This window comes from Engystomops pustulosus, chromosome 8 (genome assembly GCF_040894005.1).
Source record: "Engystomops pustulosus chromosome 8, aEngPut4.maternal, whole genome shotgun sequence".
NCBI classification, from domain to species: domain Eukaryota; kingdom Metazoa; phylum Chordata; class Amphibia; order Anura; family Leptodactylidae; genus Engystomops; species Engystomops pustulosus.
Genome location: NC_092418.1, coordinates 85,350,990 through 85,367,717, shown reverse-complemented (window position 1 = coordinate 85,367,717; position 16,728 = coordinate 85,350,990). Strand labels below are relative to the sequence as shown.

The window sequence follows — 16,728 nt, the reverse complement described above, 5'->3', positions numbered from 1 at the left end:
CTGCTTGTCCTCTTGCTGTAAGTTTGTTGACCTAGTTTTCATTTAGGTCCCATGGCTCTGCAGACCATAGCACAAAGGAACTAGACAGAGCTTGTGTGTCAGGTCCTGGTTGAAGGTGCAGTTGGTCTGCATGCCCCATTATATTATTTGCATTGCATCCTGCATGGACAAGCGGGTATGTTTTGAGTGACTACTTCCAAGCACAGGTTTTGCTGAGCTCTATCTTTTTTTGATTTTTCAGCAAAGGATGCCGTCGAGCAAGTGAGTATAGGGGTTTCAACACAGAAAGTCAAAGGTCATTGAAAGAGGAAACGTCTTTTACATTCCTGTATGTTCACTACTTCCCGCTCCTGGGTGCAGATTTTCAAGCTGTCAGGTGCTTATAGTGACTGTGCCCATCACATACTGTCATGCTATGGAGAAGACTGACAACTTGCTTCAGGTAGGATAGTGTTTATGCATGTAGGAGTGTGTTTCGAGTTTTCTGTGTGAATGATAGTACACATTTGGTTGTTCTCAATAATATATGAGTGTCTTAATAAGTCTATATTCAAAAAGGTATACATAGACGTTTATTATATGTTTGTACATGGAATACTGTTATTTGTGCAAGTTTGATCATACTTTATGTGCTTCCATTGCTGATTGTATCAACAGTGCTATATAATGGTGCAGAAAAATATATATCCGTGTGTATTTTTCTGTAATATGACACCATGACATGTGAATGTATGTGTAATATCTATCTATCTATCTATCTATCTATCTATCTATCTATCTATCTATCTATCCATAAAACAGAATCCCTTAGAAAGTTATAGCTTGAAAGGGTTAGCCGCTTTACCTCAAAGCGTTTTACTTACATTTTTGTAAACTGACAAAATTGGAGAAAAATCACTGATGTGAAATAAAAGCCCTCTTTAAGGGCATGTTCAAGTGCAGTGTTTACATTGAATTTTGAACCACGATGAAACAGGTGAGGAGAGAAGAATTTCCGAATTTAATTGATGTTAAATTAACATTTGCTTTTACAAAATGCAATGTAAATGGGTTGCTTATGATTGCATTAGAATTGTGTTAACAAATTTTGTTAATGAAATGTTAACATCTCGTTAATGGTTGTGTTTTGAAAATACTAATCTTAACAGCATTGTAATTGAGCAAATCGTCTCTCCACAGCTGTTGTTTTGTTAATGCAATGTTAACAAAACAACAGTTCTACGTTCCCACAAGGAAAGTGTGAAAGGGGCCTAAGTATATGGCCAAAATTTCCCCTGCATATTTATTGGTTTAGATGATTGGGATGCGATTAGGGTATCTTTTCAATAGGAATGAGTGTGAGAACGTTGGAATTACAGTCATGATGAGATTTGAAAACACTATACTGGTCAATATCCTGCCATGATGTGGGTATTTATACGTTCCTTACGTGTTTGGCATGTGTGTCCCACCTATTGGAGGGTGCATGGGAATTCATGAGGTCCAAGGCACAATTAATAAAACTAACTAACGGATATGTGCAATGTTAGGCATAGATTGCTATTGCAATGGTAGGCCCCTGTGTGGGTAATTGGTAGTGCGAAGTGTCCGGGGATGACCTCCGCCCCCTCCGCGGCGGTCATCCCCGGACACTTCGCACTACCAATTACCCACACGGTAAGGACTGATGTTGCTGTTCCACTCTACGTAGTCTATACAAGGCATTAGCGTTGCTATGCCATTACCAATGCACTTGCATCTTTTTCATTTTGCTTACCCTCAGTCTCTAAACATGATTCCATTCAATTTGGCTTACCTTTGGTTTAAGTGCTGTGTCCGGGTATGACTGCTTTTTCTGCTGTATTGTCACCTTATAACCCTGTTATCTTGTAACTTCTCTACCTAATATGTTTAAATATGGCTATGTATTTTAACTATACATCTAATAAAATTTTGTCTTTTTTAACCATGCCAGTACCCTTTTTTGCCTCATATCTTTTCCCCTCTTTTTGAGGGGTACCATAGGCTTTTCTTAATTTAATTAGTTGGAATATAAAATACCTCTGCAATAGTATACCTCCTATATACAAAAATTAAAGTGCATGGTGCACAGGAATAATTAATATAGATAGCACATTGTCGTCCGCCCATATATGGTTATTTTGCACGATCTGACCCGAATAAACCTCATTGTTAATATATAACATTATTGACAAAAATTTATATTGGTGTAAAAATACATTTGTGCATGATACTAATAAAACATAAAATATATACAAGTATATATACCTATATATAGGGTCTAAACAAAACATTAAAAAATTAATAAGCATCAAAGTGTATACATTGACTTATCAGCATTTATCTAAGAGGTTCTCTCTTTTATATATACTGATCCAGTCTTTTGTAAGAATTCTATACTATTATGTTCCCTTACTGTCCCGGTTCTTGACTGTAATTCTTCTGTGACTCTTTGTTATGTGTTTGTTGTACTATATGTTTTTTATGCTGTATAAATAAAGCTTCAACTTTTTATACATTCACTACAAATTAGTCTTTCCTCTCTTTCTACCAATTGTTGGGGGATACCATTGGTTTCATTAACTTTCTGAGGTATCAGACTGGATGCGTATGTCATGTGAGGGGTGTCACTTAGGCATAAAGTTGGGGATCTAGCATGATATGGATGTTATTTGCTGTCTTCTCCCCTTTTCCTCCCCTTGTGCCCTGTTCCTTCTTGTTGGTTTCAAATGTCTACCACATATCTGATCACATGAAATCACGGTGGGGAGGTGTATAAGTCCATTGAGGCTGTTGTTATTTCATGTGATCCGATATATTCATAGTGTACAGTTTGATGTCACACTGGTCACACAGCATGTTGAGAATAGACAATGGGACATGGGGAGGAGTAGATGGAAGGGATTGGCCAAGCAGGATAACCCTTTTCTGATGCCAGGGAATATAATACATAAAGTTGGTTTATGTGGATGTAAGGGAATCAATTTTTAGCTAAGAGGGAGTCAGTTAATAGGGTCCTATGGAAAACTGTCAGTAGCTGTATATGTTATGTATGGGAGGATGGGAGATTCTACGTTTTGGAGTAGGCACTAGTTTATTTGAGAAAACTAACAACCACACTCTTAAAGTATGTGCCAGTAGTAAGGAATGTTTCAGAATTATTCACTTGTATGACTAAATCCAAAAACTAAATTTGCTGTGAAGTTAGGCTGCTTTCACACAAACGTATGATTTAGTCAGTCCTGTATTTACTTGCTGTATGAATCCATATATATATGTTGACTGATGGAAGCATCTGGACAAGTTTCATAACTACGTTTGGATGTCCAGTCCATCTTTTGACTGTCTACTATACCAACATTAGACAATTCATCACTAATGAGGAGAGCCTCATCAGGGCACTGGGGTAAGTTTTATATATATATATATATATATATATTTATTTTTTAATCTTTTTAATCATTAATGATTATCTTTATCATTTTCTAGGTTTCTTGCCATGGGGAAATCATTTTTTTCACTGCACCGCTGTTCCTTCTGCGTGTTTCCACCATTCTGCTGATTGTGGGAGCAACCTGTGAAGTGAATTTGGAGCGACTGAGAACTGCAGTGATGTCTGAGCCGGCAAAGACTGGTAATGACTAGATCTGGAAGTCTGATGGTTTACAGAAGCCAACACGATTTCTCTATGACACTGGGGTGCTGGAAGGGAAACACATTCATGTGAAGAAGCTGGCTCAAACTGGGTCCCAATTTTTCAATTATCAGCAGTACTTTTCAGTGGTCTTATTTGCTTTGGCTGACAGTGAATTCAAGTTTGTAATTGTGGAAATTGGGGCCTATGGGTGCTCTGCTGAAGAAGCAGTCTTCAAGGCTTCCAGAATGGGTGGCTGGCTTTTCTCCAACCAGCTCGCCGTGCCAGAGCCAAAATGTTTGCCGGATTTACTGGACCTCCTGCACCATATGTTATCACTAGAGATGAGCGAGCACTAAAATGCTCGGGTACTCGTTATTCGAGACGAACTTTTCCCGATGCTCGAGTGCTCGTCTCGAATAACGAGCCCCATTGAAGTCAATGGGAGACTCGAGCATTTTTCAAGGGGACCAAGGCTCTGCACAGGGAAGCTTGGCCAAACACCTGGGAACCTCAGAAAAGGATGGAAACACCACGAAAATGGACAGGAAACAGCAGGGGCAGCATGCATGGATGCCTCTGAGGCTGCTTAATCGCACCATTATGCCAAAATTATGGGCAACAGCATGGCCATGACAGAGTGACAGAATGAAGCTAGATAGCATCTAAAACATCCAATAATTGACCCTGACACTATAGGGGACGGCATGCAGAGGCAGCGGCAGCAGCGGCAGGCTAGAGAGTGGCATGGCGACATACCCTAAATGGACTCAGGCTTCAAACCAATGGGTGGCAGAGAGGAACCAAAGGAGGTGAGCAAGAAGCGCTCAAATAATATCGGTACATGATAAAAGTTTGCCAGTATATTTTGTGGATTACACAGCAGGGTGGCGACAAAGTTAACATGGAAGCCATGAAAACAACCCAAAATTCTGCCTGACTCAGCTCGTTTGATAAGGGGACCATGTATGGAGGCAGTGAACTAGTAGTAGATTAAAGGTGCTGCAGTTAAAACTATGTTAGTTGGATCTTGGCATGGAGCTGGCGCTCCGCTGCCAGGCGAGCTTTCGCCAATCCAAGCCTGTGTCTCTAGGCTACTCCCCAAACAGCACTTCTAAGAACCTTTTGTATAAGATCAAGTGTAGTAGCGTTCTTATAAGTTTAGGATATGGCGGGTGAGGGGAATGTAAACAGTAGCGCTGAAATAATATTGGTAAATGATAAAAGTTTGCCAGTATATTTTTTGGATAACACAGCTGGGTGGCGACAAAGTTAACAACTTTGATGTGGAATCCATGAAAACAACCCAAATTTCTGCCTGACACACCTCGTTTGATAAAGGGACGATGTATGGAGGCAGCTATATGGACGACTTTTGGAGGTAGCAATGGAGACAACGTGTGGAGGCTGCTATGGAGACAATTTAATTTGGATAGTGCCTGTATGTGGCAGTCCAAAAAAGTTTTCAAACCAGAGGAGCAGGTAGGTGGCCCTCCAGAAAAATGGAATAGATTGAGTGCCTGTATGTGGCAGTCCAAAAAAGTTTTCAAACCAGAGGAGCAGGTAGGTGGCCCTCCAGAAAAATGGAATAGATTGAGTGCCTGTATGTGGCAGTCCAAAAAAGTTTTCAAACCAGAGGAGCAGGTAGGTGGCCCTCCAGAAAAATGGAATAGATTGAGTGCCTGTATGTGGCAGTCCCAAAAAGTTTTCAAACCAAAGGAGCAGGTAGGTGGCCCTCCAGAAAAATGGAATAGATTGAGTGCCTGTATGTGGCACTCACAAAAATTGTTTAAAACAGAGGACCGGGTCGGTGGCCCTCCAGAAAAATTAAATGCATAAAGTACTATAGCTAGAGCCAGTGGGCCCTGTCAAAAAATAGCCAGTTTCCTCTGCTTTACTGTACAAAGAGGAGGAGAAGGAGGAAAATGAGGAGGAGGAGGAGTGGATAAATTATTCAGGTTGAGCTTCTGGTGGAGATTGGAAATTATGAGAAATCCAGGCTTTATTCATCTTAATAAGCGTCAGCCTGTCAGCACTGTCAGTCGACAGGCGTGTACGCTTATCGGTGATGATGCCACCAGCTGCACTGAAAACCCGCTCGGACAAGACGCTAGCGGCAGGGCAGGCAAGAACCTCCAAGGCGTAGAGCGCCAGTTCGTGCCACATGTCCAGCTTTGAAACCCAGTAGTTGTAGGGAGCTGTGTGATCATTTAGGACGATGGTATGGTCAGCTACGTACTCCCTCACCATCTTTCTGTAAAGATCAGCCCTACTCTGCCGAGACTGGGGACAGGTGACAGTGTCTTGCTGGGGTGACATAAAGCTGGCAAAAGCCTTGTAAAGCGTACCCTTGCCAGTGCTGGACAAGCTGCCTGCTCGCCTACTCTCCCTCGCTACTTGTCCCGCAGAACTACGCACTCTGCCGCTAGCGCTGTCAGAAGGGAAATACTGTTTCAGCTTGTGCACCAGGGCCTGCTGGTATTCATGCATTCTCACACTCCTTTCCTCTCCAGGGATGAGAGTGGAAAGATTTTGCTTGTACCGTGGGTCCAGGAGAGTGAACACCCAGTAATCGGTGCTGGAATAAATTCTTTGAACGCGAGGGTCACGGGATAGGCAGCCTAGCATGAAATCTGCCATATGCGTAAGAATTCACTCCCCTCACTGGCCTGACTGTCCATTTCCTCCTCCTCCAACTCCTCCAACTCCTCTTCTTCTGCCCATACACGCTGAACAGTGAAGGACTCAACAATGGTCCCCTCTTGTGTCTCGCCAACATTCTCCTCCTCTTCCTCCTCATCCTCCTCCACCTCCTCCGATATGCGCTGAGAAACAGACCTAAGGGTGCTTTGGCTATCAACAAGGGAATCTTCTTCCCCCGTCTCTTGTGACGAGCGCAAAGCTTCCGACTTCATGCTGATCAGAGATTTTTTCAACAGGCCAAGCAGCGGGATGGTGAGGCTGATGATGGCGGCATCGCCACTGACCATCTGTGTTGACTCCTCAAAGTTACTCAGCACCTGACAGATATCAGACATCCACGTCCACTCCTCATTGTAGACTTGAGGAAGCTGACTGACCTGACTACCAGTTCTGGTGGAAGTTGACATCTGGCAGTCTACAATCGCTCTGCGCTGCTGGTAAACTCTGGATAACATGGTCAGTGTTGAATTCCACCTCGTGGGCACGTCGCACAACAGTCGGTGAGCGGGCAGTTGGAGGCGGCGCTGCGCTGCCCTGAGAGTGGCAGCATCTGTGCTGGACTTCCTGAAATGCGCACAGATGCGGCGCACCTTCGTGAGCAAATCAGACAGATTGGGGTATGTCTTGAGGAAACGCTGAACTATCAGATTTAACACATGGGCCAGGCATGGCACATGTGTCAGTCTGCCGAGTTGCAGAGCCGCCACCAGGTTACGGCCGTTGTCACACACAACCATGCCTGGCTTCAGGTTCAGCGGTGCCAGCCACAGATCAGTCTGCGCGGTGATGCCCTGTAATAGTTCTTGGGCGGTGTGCCTTTTATCGCCTAGGCTCAGCAGTTTGAGCACCGCCTGCTGTCGCTTAGCGACGGCACTGCTGCTGTGCCTAGAGCTACCGACTGATGGCGCCATGCCCACGGATGGTAGTTCGGAGGAGGAGGGGTGGGAGGAGGAGGAGGCATAGTATGCCTGAAACACCTGAACCGGACAAGTGGTTTGTGACTGTGGGAAGGGTCCAGAAAACAGTTCCTCTGAGTATGCCGGTTCAAATGGCAAATTTTGCTGGGAGGGGGCAGACTGGGGGGGAGGAGGCTGAGGTGCAGGAGCTGGAGGAGTGCCGATTTCGGTGACATGGGTGGACTGCGTGGAAGACTGACTGGTGGACAAATTGCTCGAAGCATTGTCGGCAATCCACGACATCACCTGTTCGCACTGTTTTGGCCTCAACAGTGCTCTACCACGAGTCCCAGTAACTTCAGACATGAACCTAGGGAGTGTAGCTCTGCGGCGTTCCCCTGCTCCCTCATCAGCAGGTGGTGTCTCACCCCGCCCAGGACCACGGCCTCTGATTCCTGCAGTAGTTGGACGCCCACGTCCCCGCCCTCGTCCTCTACCCCTAGCCCTCGGGTTAAACATTTTGAAAATGAAAGTTATAACTTTAATTTTTTTTTTACTTTTTTTTGTGTTTTTTTGTGTTTTTTAGTTTTTTTTTTGTTTTTTAGTTTTTAAAACCAAACAATGCTATCCTATTGCTATGGCTATTTTCTGGCCAAGTATGAAAGCACACTGCTATGCCAGATGAGATGACGCTGAGTTATGAAAAAATAAACGTAAAATAAAAAGTAAATGGCAGACTGTGCCTAATTGAAATCCAACCCCTAATAAATTTTCCCACTTCGGTCTTTGCGATGGATATGTGCGTCACTAAGCGCAAAACACAGCGGTCGCAACTCTCACTACAAATTGCTCACAATTTGCTAGTAGATGCACTGCAGCAAGGACAGCCACCAGCAGATCAACCAGAAATCAAATATATATAACGCTACTGTAGGCGTAAGTAAGCCGTTTGGATTCTCCTATGGCTATTTTCTAGCCAAGTATGAAAGCACACTGATGAGATGACGCTGAGTTATGAAAAAATAAACATAAAATAAAAAGTAAATGGCAGACTGTGCCTAATTGAAATCAAACCCCTAATAAATTTTCCCACTTTGGTGTTTGAGGTGGATATGTGTGTCACTAAGAGCTAAACACAACGGTAGCAAGTCCCCCTGCAAATTCCTCACAATATGGTACTAGCTGCACTACTAGTGCCAGCAAGCCCAGCCACAAGCAAACAAAAAAAAAAAAGTATAACGTTATTGTAGCCCTAAGAAGGGCTGTTGGGTTCTTGTTGAATCACTCCTGCCTAACACTATTCTAATAGAACACCCTAACGCTTTCCCTGACCAGCAGCAGCTCTCTCCCTAGCGGCATCCAGACACAGAATGATCCGAGCAGCGCAGGCAGGGGCTAGTCTTTTCCAGGGTCACCTGATCTGGCCAGCCAACCACTGCTATCGACGTGTAAGGGTACCACGTCATGCTGGGTGGAGTGCAGAGTCTCCTGGCTTGTGATTGGCTCTGTTTCTGGCCGCCAAAAAGCAAAACGGCGGGAGCTGCCATTTTCTCGAGCGGGCGAAGTATTCGTCCGAGCAACGAGCAGTTTCGAGTACGCTAATGCTCGAACGAGCATCAAGCTCGGACGAGTATGTTCGCTCATCTCTAGTTATCACTGATGAAGGCTTTGGACTTTCCTGTCATATTTTGTGACCATTTCCTTGGCATAGTTTGGATGAACTGGGGCACGTTTTCAAGTGCCTGTCCTCCAATGCAAGACGGTATGTGGACTTTGTCTTTGGGATTCTGAGCAGCAAGTAGCAGGTGCTCCTTAACTTGATTTAGAAGGACCCAGACAACATGAAGGTTGTAATTCAAACCTGCATTATTCTTCAAAACTTCCTTTGGATCTACAATGTTGCTTCAGATGATGACCTCGAGGGACAACATCCAACAGTGTCTATCCCCCTAGACAACACTCTCCAGGGATAACCGGGAACAACAGGACTGTTTGTGCGTGAACAGTTTGCCTCCTATTTAGTGTCTTCAGAGGGTGTAATTCCCCAGCAGATGGATGCTGTTATGAGAGGTTAAGGCTTTGGACTTGCTGTTTTAGTTTTTTATTTTTGAAATTGTTATTTTGGCTAATTAGTGTAGGGGCTCCCAAGAGATGAGGCCCCATGGGTTGCGAGCGTAACACTTTTTTGACCCATATTTGGATTGTGGGTTATTTTCCCCAAATAAATAAAATGAATGAATGATTTTTTTTTTTTGGGGGGGGGGGGGTAAACTATGGGGGTGTTGTTTAGTTGCACATTTTACTGCATTTAGGGGGAGACTCATTATGGCTTCCCTGCCAGTTTTCTGAAAAATCACATGAATCTCCTTCTCCCATTAATTTTTGGCCACCCTCACACCCTCTTGCCACTATGGGCAAGTGGAGGCAGAGAGCGGGGAATGCAAAACGTTGGCACTTGCAGAGTTTGCAGCCATATTCTCTAAGAGGACGGAGCCTGTTAGTGAAACAACAGGTGCTGGATGGCCAGCAGGGGGAATTTTAATACTGGCATTTAGAAAGTCTGTCTTAATTCCCACCATTTTGTCTAGTAACATACCATGTGGGACATTTTTCACTCACAGGTGCTAATTTCACCAGAATATGATATTCTGTCCATTTCTTGGCACCTTCTTCATCTATTTGAAGTCTGTAGCCTCCTAATATATCCTGGTGGCTGGTAGCACAGCGCAATGACACACTGTCCCTCAGGGGCTTAGTACCCAAGGTCTGACCTGGGATAGAATTACTCCCTACCTTTTGAAAAGAATACACAAGCCATACAGGGATGGCATTCTGCAAGGTAGAAAGGAACTCCCTTTCCCTTTACAAAAGGTCATTCATGTTGTGCATGCATGAATGGTATTCTGCAAGGTTGAAAGGCATTCACTTGTACCTTGCAGAAGGGGTATTCAATGTATATACAGATATGCTAGAAAAAATTATTAATCACAATACTTGCGTTCCCCCATAGGGTCTAGAAATTGAAGATATTTCAAATATAAGTCTTGCCTTTTCTGATTTTTGCCACTTTCGTGCGTTTCTTTCTCACTTTTCTCTCTTTTACATTGATCTTGCACGGAGACCCATCTTTTAGAGATGGGTTTGACTATGAAAAGAATGAGGTACATGGGTGCTGCAAATGGCTGCAAGGGACATGACTGCTGCACAATGGTGGATCTTAATTAGGGCGATATGGGTAGGCGCCTGAGCAGCTGTAGGCAGTAATAGGATCAGAAATAGGCAGAAAGAGGTCTTGCATTATAGTTTATGGTGCACCAACACACGGTTGGGGCACGATGCAATGTTGTCTTCACCTTGAGCATGTATAGTACACCTTTACAGTGGCTGTGCACTAGCTGCTGTTTATGCAGCCATTTATGGTTATGTTAATGTGGCCGGTGTCTCATGGGGACCAACAACTTTTATATAGCCCAGGACCTATAGTTGTCATAAAGTGGTTCTCCCGGCTGCTTTCTTCCAAAAACAGTGCCATGGTCAGGTGTTGGGCTGTTTTCGAAAGAAAGCAGCTGTATTTTTCAACCTCAGGAAAACCCCTTTAATTCACTTTTGTGGCTTGCAGGAAATTGAAGTGTGGCATATGGCTGCAGGGTACCTGTGGCACATGTATACGCCAAAGGAAAAAAAAGTCTAATAGCAACTCCAGCATCCAGGCTTGGAGAATGATTTCATAAAATTCACTTTTTATTGAATAAAAAAATTAAAAAGGTATTTTAATAATATTCACAATTAGAGATGAGCGAGTACTAAAATGCTCGGGTGCTCGTTATTCGAGACGAACTTTTCCCGATGCTCGAGTGCTTGTCTCGAATAACGAGCACCATTGAAGTCAATGGGAGACTCGAGCATTTTTCGAGGGGACCAAGGCTCTGCACAGGGAAGCTTGGCCAAACACCTGGGAACCTCAGAAAAGGATGGAAACACCACTGAAATGGACAGGAAACAGCAAGGGCAGCATGCATGGATGCCTCTGAGGCTGCTTAATCGTACCATTATGCCAAAATTATGGGCAACAGCATGGCCATGACAGAGTGACCGAATGAGGCTAGACATCTAAAACATGCAATAATTGACCCTAACACTATAGGCTGCAGAGGCAGCGGCAGGCTAGAGAGTGTCATGGCGACATACCCTAAATGGACTCAGGCTTCACCAAAGGAGGTGAGAAAGAAGCGATGAAATGATTTCCTATGTGAACAAAAGGTTGACGGTATATTTAGTCGATAACACAGCATGGTGGCGACATAGTGACCAAGTTCCATAACGTATCTGGTAAAACACCCAAAAAATGAGCCTGACACAGCTCTTGTGATAAGGGGACTACATGTGGAGGCAGCCATGATTAAGAGGGACAGTATGGGGCATCCATATGGCGCTGCTATGATTGCAACTTCAGGTCTCCAGCATGGTGGCAACAGATGGGCCGAGTTCCACTATGTATCTGGTGAAACACCTGATTCTGCCTGACACAGCTCGTTTGATAAGGAGGCAGTGATGTAGTAGTAGATTAAAGGTGCTGCAGTTAAAACTATGTTAGTTGGATCTTGGGATGGAGCTGGCGCTCCGCTGCCAGGCGAGTTTTCGCCTATCCAAGCCCCTGTCTCTCGGCTACTCCCCAAACAGCACTTCTAAGAACCTTTTGTATAAGATCAAGTGTAGTAGTGTTCTTATAAGTTTGGGTTATGGCGGGTGAGGGGAATGTAAACAGATGCGCAAGAAGCGCTGAAATAATATCAGTAAATGATAAAAGTTTGCCAGTATATTTTGTGGATAACACAGCAGTTTGATGTGGAAGCAATGAAAACAACCCAAAATTCTGCCTGACACAGCTCGTTTGCTAAGGGGACGATGTATGGAGGCAGCTATATGGACGACTTTTGGAGGCAGCTATGGTGATGACGTGTGGGGGTAGCAATGGAGACGACATGTGGAGGCAGCTAAAAAGACGACGTGTGGAGGCTGCTATGGAGACAATTTAATTTGGATAGTGCCTGTATGTGGCAGTCCAAAAAAAGTTTTCAAACCAGAGGAGCAGGTAGGTGGTCCTCCAGAAAAATTAAATAGATTGAGTGCCTGTATGTGGCACTCCCAAAAATTTTTTAAAACAGAGGACCGGGTAGGTGGCCCTCCAGCAAAATTAAATACATAGAGTACTATAGCTAGAGCCAGTTGGCCCTGGCAAAATTAGCCAGTTTCCTCTGTTTAGTGTACAAAGAGGAGGAGAAGGAGGACAATGAGGAGGAGGAATGCATACATTATTCAGGTTGAGCTTCTTTCACCTGGTGGAGAATAGAAATCCTTAGAAATCCAGGCTTTATTCATCTTGAAAAGCGTCAGCCTGTCAGCGCTGTCAGTCGACAGGTGTGTACGCTTATCGGTGATGATGCCACCAGCTGTACTGAGAAACCACTCGGACAACACGCTAGCGGCAGGGCAGGCAAGAACCTCCAAGGCGTACAGCGCCAGTTCGTGCCACATGTCCAGCTTTGAAACCCAGTAGTTGTAGGGAGCTGTGTGATAATTTAGGACGATGGTATGGTCAGCTACGTACTCCCTCACCATCTTTCTGTAAAGATCAGCCCTAATCTGCCGAGACTGGGGACAGGTGACAGTGTCTTGCTGGGGTGACATAAAACTGGCAAAGGCCTTGTAAAGCGTACCCCTGCCAGTGCTGGACAAGCTGCCTGCTCACCTACTCTCCCTCACTACTTGTCCTGCACAAGTAGGCCCTCTGCCGCTAGCGCTGTCAGAAGGGAAATACTATTTCAGCTTGTGCACCAGGGCCTGCTGGTATTCATGCATTCTCACACTCCTTTCCTCTCCAGGGATGAGAGTGGAAAGATTTTGCTTGTAGAGTGAATACCCAGTAATCGGTGCTGGAATAAATTCTTTGAACGCGAGGGTCACGGGATAGGCAGCCTAGCATGAAATCTGCCATATGCGCCAGAGTACCAACGCGCAAGAATTCACTCCCCTCACTGGCCTGACTCTAGATTTCCTCCTCCAACTCCTCTTCTTCTGCCCATACACGCTGAACAGTGAAGGACTGAACAATGGTCCCCTCTTCTGTCTCGCCAACATTCTCCTCCTCCACCTCCTCTGATATGCGCTGAGAAACAGACCTGAGGGTGCTTTGACTATCAACAAGGGAATCTTCTTCCCCCGTCTCTTGTGACGAGCGCAAAGCTTCCGAATTCATGCTGACCAGAGAGTTTTTCTACAGGCCAAGCAGCGGGATGGTGAGGCTGATGATGGCGGCATCGCCGCTGACCATCTGTTTTGACTCCTCAAAGTTACTCAGCACCTGATAGATATCAGACATCCACGTCCACTCCTCATTGTAGACTTGAGGAAGCTGACTGACCTGACTACCAGTTCTGGTGGAAGTTGACATCTGGCAGTCTACAATCGCTCTGCGCTGCTGGTAAACTCTGGATAACATGGTTAAAGTTAAATTCCACCTTGTGGGCACGTCGCAAAACAGTCGGTGAGCGGGCAGTTGGAGGCGGCGCTACGCTGCCCTGAGAGTGGCAGCATCTGTGCTGGACTTCCGGAAAGGTGCACAGATGCGGCGCGCCTTCGTAAGCAAATCAGACAGATTGGGGTATGTCTTGAGGAAAAGCTAATCTATGAGATTTAACACATGGGCCAGGCATGGCACATGTGTCAGTCTGCCGAGTTGCAGAGCCGCCACCAGGTTACGGCCGTTGTCACACACAACCATGCCTGGCTTCAGGTTCAGCGGTGCCAGCCACAGATCAGTCTGCGCCATGATGCCCTGATTTAGCTCTTGGGCGGTGTGCCTTTTATTGCCTAGGCTCAGCAGTTTGAACACCGCCTGCTGTCACTTAGCGATGGCACTACTGGTGTGCCTAGAGCTACCGACTGATGGTGCCATGCCCACGGATGGTAATTCGGAGGAGGGGTGGGAGGAGGAGGAGGCATAGTAGGCCTTTGAGACCTGGACCGAGGTAGGCCCCGCAATTTTCGGCATCGGCAGTATATGACCAGCACCAGGGTCAGACTCGGTCCCAGCCTCCACCAAGTTAACCCAATGTGCCGTCAGCGATATATAGTGGCCCTGCCTGGCAGCACTCGTCCACTTGTCCGTGGTCAAGGGGACCTTGTCAGAAACGGCGTTGTTCAGGGCACGGATGATGTTGTCTGACACGTGCTTGTGCAGGGCTGGGACGGCACATCGGGAAAAGTAGTGGCGGCTGGGGACCGAATACCGAGGGGCGGCCGCCGTCATGAGGTTTCGAAAGGCCTCAGTCTCTACCAGCCTATGGGGCAGCATCTCCAGGCTAAGCAGTTTGGAGATGTGGACGTTGAGGGCTTGGGCGTGTGGGTGGGTTGCACTATACTTCCTTTTGCGCTCCAGCGTCTGGGGTATGGAGAGCTGAATGCTGGTGGATGCTGTGGAGGATCGTGGAGGCGAAGATGGGGTTTTCACACGGGAGATGTTTGGGCCGGGGTCCTGGGCAGGGGGCTGACTAGCAGATGACACAGGGGAAGGAGCAGTGGTGTGCCCGGCCGGAGGTTAACGGGCTTGGTGCCATTGAGTGGGGTGCTTAGCATTCATATGCCTGCGCATACTGGTGGTAGTTAAGCTAGTAGTGGTGGAACCCCTGCTCATCCTGGTTTGGCACAGGTTGCACACCACAGTCCGTCGGTCATCCAGTGTTTCTTTAAAGAACCTCCAGACTTCTGAAAATCTATTCCTCGCCACGGGAGCTTAACTACGTGAAACATTTGGTTTGTATTACATTTGATGCACCAGCTCTGGCTCTGCCTCTCCGTCGGGCCCCATCGCTGCCTCTTCCTACCTGTTCTGGTATAGGACTTGCCTCCATCTCAGAAGCACTGTGTTCACTCGGGCCTATCAACCCAGATTCGGTCTGTCACCTCATCATCCTCCAATCCCTCAGTCTGCTCCCCCCTCGGACTTCCTGCCCTGACAGCAACTTCACCACTGTCTGACAATTGTGTCTCCTCATCGTCCGACACCTCTTTACACACTTCTTCCACTACGTCAATAATGTCATCATCACCCACAGACTGCGACCGGTGGAAAACCTGGGCATCGGAAAATAGCTCAGCAGCAACCGGACAAGTGGTTTGTGACTGTGGGAAGGGTCCAGAAAACAGTTCCTCAGAGTATGCCGGTTCAAATGCCAAATTTTCCTGGGAGGGGGCAGACTGGGGGGAAGGAAGCTGAGGTGGAGGAGTGCTGATTTCGGTGACATGGGTGGACTGCGTGGAAGACTGACTGGTGGACAAATGGCTAGAAGCATTGTCCGCAATCCACGACATCACCTGTTCGCACTGTCCTGCCCTCAACAGTGCTCTACCATGAGTCCCAGTAACTTCAGACATGAACCTAGGGAGTGTAGCTCTGCGGCGTTCCCCTGCTCCCTCATCAGCAGGTGGTGTCTCACCCCGCCCAGGACCACGGCCTCTGACCCCTGCAGTAGTTGGACGCCCATGTCCATGCCCTCGTCCTCTACCCCTAGCCCTCGGGTTAAACATTTTCAAAATTAGTGTAAACTTAAAATTTTTTTTTTTGTGTGTGTTTTGTTTTTTTTGTTTTTTTAAACAAAATGATGCTATATCCTATTGCTATGGCTAGTTTCTAACCTACACTGACAGCACACAACTGGATTTTTTGCTGTGTCTAATGACTTTGAGTTATAAAAGTAAATAAACGTAAAAAAAAAAAAAATCAGCAGACTGTACCTAATTCAAATCAAACCCCTAATAAATTGTCCCACTTCAGTGTTTGAGGTGGATATGTGTGTCACTAAGAGCTAAACACAACAGTGGCAAGTCTCCCTGCAAATTCCTCACAATATGGTACTAACTGCACTACTAGTGGCAGCAAGCCCAGCCACAAGCAAACCAAAAAAAAGTAAATATATAACGTTATTGTAGCCCTAAGAAGGGCTGTTGGGTTCTTGTAGAATCACTCCTGCCTAACACTATTCTAATAGAACACCCTAACGCTTTCCCTGACCAGCAGCAGCTCTCTCCCTAACGGCATCCAGACAGAGAATGATACGAGCAGCGCGGGCAGGGGCTAGTCTATTCCAGGGTCACCTGATCTGGCCAGCCAACCACTGCTATCGACGTGTAAGGGTACCATGCCATGCTGGGTGGAGTGCAGAGTCTCCTGGCTTGTGCTTGGTTCTGTTTCTGGCCTCCAAAAATCACAACGGCGGGAGATCCCATTTTCTCGAGCTGGCGAAATACTCGTCCGAGCAACGAGCAGTTTCGAGTACGTTAAAGCTCGAACGAGCATCAAGCTCGGACGAGTGTTTTCGCTCATCTTTAATTATAAAGTTTTGATCAGGTATGCCTAGGAGGATTGTTTTTAGTGATTTAGGGACTACCATTTTACATATTTTCCCGGTAGCTTCTAGGACTGCATCCCAGAAATCA

General features: G+C 45.9%; 1 long non-coding RNA gene across 2 annotated transcripts in view; it reads left to right on the top strand.

The window, feature by feature from the left end:
* The first annotated feature begins 246 nt into the window (after nucleotides 1-246).
* LOC140074727 (uncharacterized) overlaps nucleotides 247-16,728 on the top strand; it is a 508,369-nt gene continuing 491,887 nt past the window's right edge. For both annotated transcript variants that reach the window (XR_011849260.1, XR_011849259.1), the window contains exon 1: nucleotides 247-442. This is a non-coding gene — a long non-coding RNA (uncharacterized lncRNA). The remainder of the gene's footprint in view (nucleotides 443-16,728) is intronic.